A 5,987-nucleotide genomic window follows, 5' to 3' on the forward strand; every position below is an offset into this window, starting at 1 on the left:
CTTTATGGCTAAAAATTGTACAAAAGAATGCGTAATATTCGTAAAATGTCATAAAGGCTATGCTATTTACCATTTAGAGTAGGTACTACGGTTTTATCAAATTTCATCCGACTTTATTAAACGGTTTAAAAGATATTTACTAATTACACTCTCCAACAATTTAGCTTTCGGGTTCTCAACTCAATTCGGCGGAAGGGTAAAGACATACGTTACCAATTCACGTCCAGGACCGGCTTCGGATTGTAACTGGTGGTTTTCGTACAAATTTTTTGTCTCTTGATTACGCTGCTGTACCTACTCACCATGTAAGTTTCTTATGCGTCTACTTGATACTCTCCAAAGCTTGACACTGATTTCATAAACACCATGTATACATTCATAATGGAATAATATTCATATAATGTTAATATCAATAGCTCTGTTTGTAATCCAATATATATTTCCCTGTTGAATAGTCTTTTTGCATTTACCTGACCATTAAAATGTCTAGTTAGAAGAATAAAACCAGTTACTCGGCTGCTTTCGACATCCAGGATATTAAAATAGTCAATATTTTTAAATGCCAAGCGTGTCTAAATATCAGTATTCGATGGTAGGGTAAACTATAGATATATATTAATGGACGTGCCTTAGTCGTATGTCGTTGTAATAATTTCTTGGCTTGAAAAGTGAGGGAGATGGCGTATGGTTTCGGACTAGTGGTATCTCTTTCGTGACACGCTTACGCACTATCGTGAGAGAGATGGATATTGTCCGAAACTTCGTTCTATCTCTTTTTTTTGTTGTACCACAATTCTGACCGCTAAGGCATGTCCATTAGTGAATATCGATGGGGTAAACAGCCGTAGTGGTAGTGTCTAAATAGTCACACTATCGACAACGATATCCACCCGTTTAAATTTGGACGAGTTTAACTAGTAGTATATAATCAAATAATACTACAAAGTGGTGATCCTTCCTCTTCCCACGGAATGGATCATCCAATGCAAAATTTTATGGATATTCCAACAGCTGTTCTTAATGAAAAGTAGTCATATAGTCAATCACAATTCTAGATCTATCATTGTATGTGTGTATTATATGTATATGTATTAATAAAATCCTTGCTTAAAAAATTGCCTCTTTCATTTTTACGAATTTCGGTAGGTGGTCTGTCGTAGCGACCTACACTTTTCTGCAAAACCAGAGCGTCAGGCTCAGTGTAGGTTATGGAGAGACAGATGAGATGGACTTAATTAAGATAGGAAAGAAATGAACTATGTTACTTGTGGGTTGTTCCTGCTCCTTGTTTACCTAGATGATTCAGCTAAATCACAAAAAAGCTTGGACCATTTTATGAACTACACGGGTAGTTTTTGGCCCTTAGGGACATGCGAGGTCTGTTGAAAAAGTATCCATGAATTATAATGTGTTTTTTCTAAAATTATTTATGAATTATTATGAATATATATTTTGTCCCCTTCAAGGTAATCCCCACCAGATATTATACACCTGTGCTAACGTTTTTTCCAATCCTCGAAGTCATCTTTTGTGATCTTGTTCGGCTCCTNAGTGCTCCTAAAGAAGGACTGCCACTCACACAGAACAGCAACCTGTCTATTCCTTCTGATACTTTTTATCGCCTTATTTTTCCGATCGATCACTTTCATCCTGGGTCAACCCTGGGTCTGTTCTATCAGCACATTACTACTACTCCAAACCCATAAACACAACCTTTACTGGTTGGACACGCACCTCTACTTTTTCTTATCCTGAGCTAATCTTCGCATTTCCCTAAAACTAGAACAGCCCACATCCTCAACTATTTACGAACAGTAATCTAAACTAGGTCTACCTCTACCTCTCCTAACTTCCGTTTCTGCCTCTAATATGTCTTTGACTAGACCTTCAGTCCTGAGAAGGTGTCCTACCAAATCTATCTCGCCTATTCCTTATTGACTTCCATAAAGTCCTCTGTTCGCATATTGTTTCTAATACCTTTTCATTTCTAACCTTCTCTATCCACGGCATCCTCATCATTCGCTTGTAACACCATATTTCGAACGCTTCTAGTCTTTACTTTTCCGGCGCGCCCACTGTTTCGCAGCTGTAGAGTGTTGTGCTCCAAACATTTCTATAGTAACCGTTCGCGAGTATAGAAGTAACTTCTTTTTACTAAAGGCGACTCAACTCTGCGCTATCCTCTGCTTTATATCCCTTCTACTCCTTCCGTCCTAACTTATCTCACTTCCTAGACACCGAAAATCAGCCACTTCTTCTAATTTTTCGTCCCCTATCTTTATATTCGCTCTTTTCCTACTTTTTCTTCCCTTGCATACCAGTATTTTTGTTTTACTTTTATTTATTTCCATATAATACAGTTTTGTCAATAACTATTCCATTTTATTTAAATCTATCTCTAACTCCTCCTTGCTAGATGCTAACACTGCTATATTATCTGCTAATTTAAGCATACTAATCTTTTTCTCCCTGTATATCTATCCCTACTGTTGTACTGTCTTTAATGATGTTGATGGCGTCTTCGATGTATAGATTAAAAAATAGCAGTGACAGTGTACATCCCTGTCTGACTCCCTTCCTAATTTGCTTCTCACTTATCTCATTGTAATGTCAACAATAACAACTTGTACTAAAGGTCCGTTATATGATACGTCATACTTGTGTCACCATGTCAGGGTTCGATCCTGTCGTAAGAACTGAAATTTAGATTAAGACGACAACTAAAATTGTGTCGCAATGATGTGTGAGTGAATTCCAATTGATTTTTGGAAACCTTTCTGTGTATTGTTTACCAAGTGACTCCTTAATAGGTACCCATTGTGTAGCCACGAACCACCACTGGCATTGCAATGTTTTTCATAAAGTGTAATTACTGTCTGTAACTGTAACGATTTTCCAACTTGTCCAATAACCATGAAGAATTACATAAAATATTATTATTTTTAAATGAATTACCTACCATACCTACATTTACCTACTGCATTGTTTAACGTTGAAGTGTGTAAAGCAATAAGTATCTATTTATATTCAAAATGCAGGAATATTTCTTCAAGCGAATTGGAAAATTATTAACAATCGGTCGTTTATTGGGTTTAACATTCTTTCATGTCGTACAAAATAAAGTAGTTTCATCAAAATCAGATTACGTACTATTTTTGCCAGGATTTGTTATAATCTACTCAGTATACCTGACTCTAACAGTGCCCTACATGAAGTATAACTTCCAGGTTAATGACCAACAAGATTTTATGTTAAGTGAGACAATATTGCACGTTTTTTGTCAAATATCGAGATTGTTGTTAATGATTCAGTCTTTCATACATCGAAAGGAGATCATTGAAATTTTGGAAAAAATTGTTAAAACAGATAAAGTGCTGATCACAAAGAAGAACAACAGTAAATATACTACAATTATGGTTTTAATTGTGTTTGTTCTAAATGCCTCAGTATGGCTTGTTCATTGTTATACTATCGATTTTTTATTGCCGGTAATATACTGGTGTACATTTGTTGGTAAAATTATGGAAATGAGCAATGGAATTTTTATGGTGCTTAACTTCGAAATCAATAAGCAACTGAAATTGCAATTAGAAACAATCAATTATGAGTTAGAAGGGTGCATTAAAAATTCCTTTATAATTACTGAAAACCGCGACATAGAAGATTCAAACGAAGAAAATTTAAATGAACTCGTTCAAATGAATTTGACACGTATCAAGCAACAGATACATTTACGTTGGACTGTAATTCAGAACAGCTGCCGACTTTGGCAAGCCTTTGAAATTGGAATCTCTGGAAATATATTTTTTACAACTTGCTCTTTAACTATCGTAACTGATTACTTTCTATATCTATGTATATTTGAAATGTCTCTCTTAATATTGGTGTCTCATTTTCTTGTTGCAATAAGTGAGGCATTAAAAGATGTAGTTGTAATAATAGTTACAGTTTACACGTGGAAGATGGTGGAACAAGAGGTAGATATATATTTTTTTTCTTTGCATTCTTTTTTATGTAGTTTTAGACAGCAAATAAACGCTAAAACGCTAACGTTAAGACAGCAGGTAAAAGTAGGCAAGTAGATATCCATATATTTAAATGGACCTTGTTGGAGCATGGGTAATCCTAAAATGTAGCATCGTACTACAGATGGCTTTTACCGCGCCATTTGTAGTATTTTCTAAAACGCGCTGTTAAGACAGCAGGTAAAATTTGGTCTGTGTTCTGTCGGAGCTGCCTGCGACACGCTGATGAGATCCAAAAAGATCGAAATCGCGATCCGCGTCTGGCAGTTTCGACAGAATACAGACCACTTCGAATTATTTTATTCGATCATGTAGAATGTTACACATACAAACTATTTGTGTGTACCCGATTCGTCACTTTGTAAGTCATAAGGTTATGGAATTGATATAAATTCATATGTTGTGATTCCTTGAATCAATTCCATAAAAAAGTAAAACATCGGGGGCACGATTGATGAGTTCGCCGCATTATAATTTTTATGTTTACTTTAACGATCATTTAATTGTAAACCTCAAATACTTAGGATCATTTCCCTCTTACAGGCAAACAAAACAGGATCTTTGATTCATCGGTTTTCAACTGAGGCTGCTGATAATGTCTCTTGCAAAGACTCCGTGGAATTTTTAAAATTGGTATCAATCAATAATATTCATACAAAACCAACGTTTAAGATTCGTAATATTTTACTGTTAGATTGGGGCATTCTTTCCACAGTAATTAGTGTTTATACTTTTAATTACTTGTAGATAAACTGCAGTTGTTTTTAGATAATTGGTGCAGTCATCACGTATGCCACTTTTCTTCTGCAATTTCAGATTACAGAACTGGAAAGATATTATTTGCTTCATGGAACGGAGTATACTGTAGGCTATTAATAATGTAAGCAGCTTTTGATAGAATAAGAAACGAATGTTTTCTATGTATACGCTGATAGAATTAGCGTAATGTTTATCTCTATAGTGATTTGCACTTTAGACAAAATAAATTCTAACAGTAACATTTTAGATTCAAACCTTTTACTCTCTGAATATTCATATTCCTTTAGTAGCCAACTGTAAACAATAACGATTTTTGCAGTATTGTTTCAATTAATTATCTGTCAAGAGTTATCTGATCTATGCTAGGTTGAAGAGAATCAAACTACTTGAAATCACGATCCACCTCTACCTGTTCCGATAGATTTAAAGACGGGCTGTAATTCCAAAACCTGCGATTTTGTCCCAGTGACAGAAAGCGTCACTGTTACTCACAGGGTGTAAGAGTTCTAAGGAATCTGGAGTGGGAGCGACACAGAATATATGACATCAATTTTGTTCATGTTGATGCCTCCGCTCAGATCAGAGATCAGGCCATTCATACAGTCAACGGAATGGAACTCTCAGTGTGATAGAACAGAAACTGCAGTTTTGCCGGAACAGACAGAGATGGAAACTGTGACTAAAAAATCACTGTTAATTCCATCTCTAGACAGAGTATTGTACTTAATTTTGTTTCAGTTCCTGACTAAGCATGCGCATATACCCAACTTGGAACGATTGGTAGTTAAAAATTGGATTTACGCATAACTCTTCACACGCTTCATCTGTGCTATTTGATTGTATATCACATGAGATTTTCTTATTACCTTGTTGAGATACTCTTTACCGTTTAACGTTTCTGTTTTGGCAGTGGTCAGATTTTTCCTTGTGAATCTATTTAGTATTTAATGTAATCGTCGAGTCGCAACTGATTTAATTGCATTAATAACACATGTTAACTGTTTGTTACTGTAACGGCTTTTTAATTTATTAAATAAATATAATTTCTTACAAAATCATTGATTTCAAATTGGAAAACTAATTGATGTACAATGAGTTTTGACGTTAAGCAATACACAATAAAATTTATTTCTAAGATTAAAAATTAAAAGGAATTTCTAAGATGTTGAAAATTGAAAGAGGAGACTGTGGTAAATATTAATT

This window comes from Agrilus planipennis, unplaced genomic scaffold, assembly GCF_000699045.2.
Source record: "Agrilus planipennis isolate EAB-ADULT unplaced genomic scaffold, Apla_2.0 scaffold9, whole genome shotgun sequence".
Classification (NCBI taxonomy): Eukaryota; Metazoa; Arthropoda; class Insecta; order Coleoptera; family Buprestidae; genus Agrilus; species Agrilus planipennis.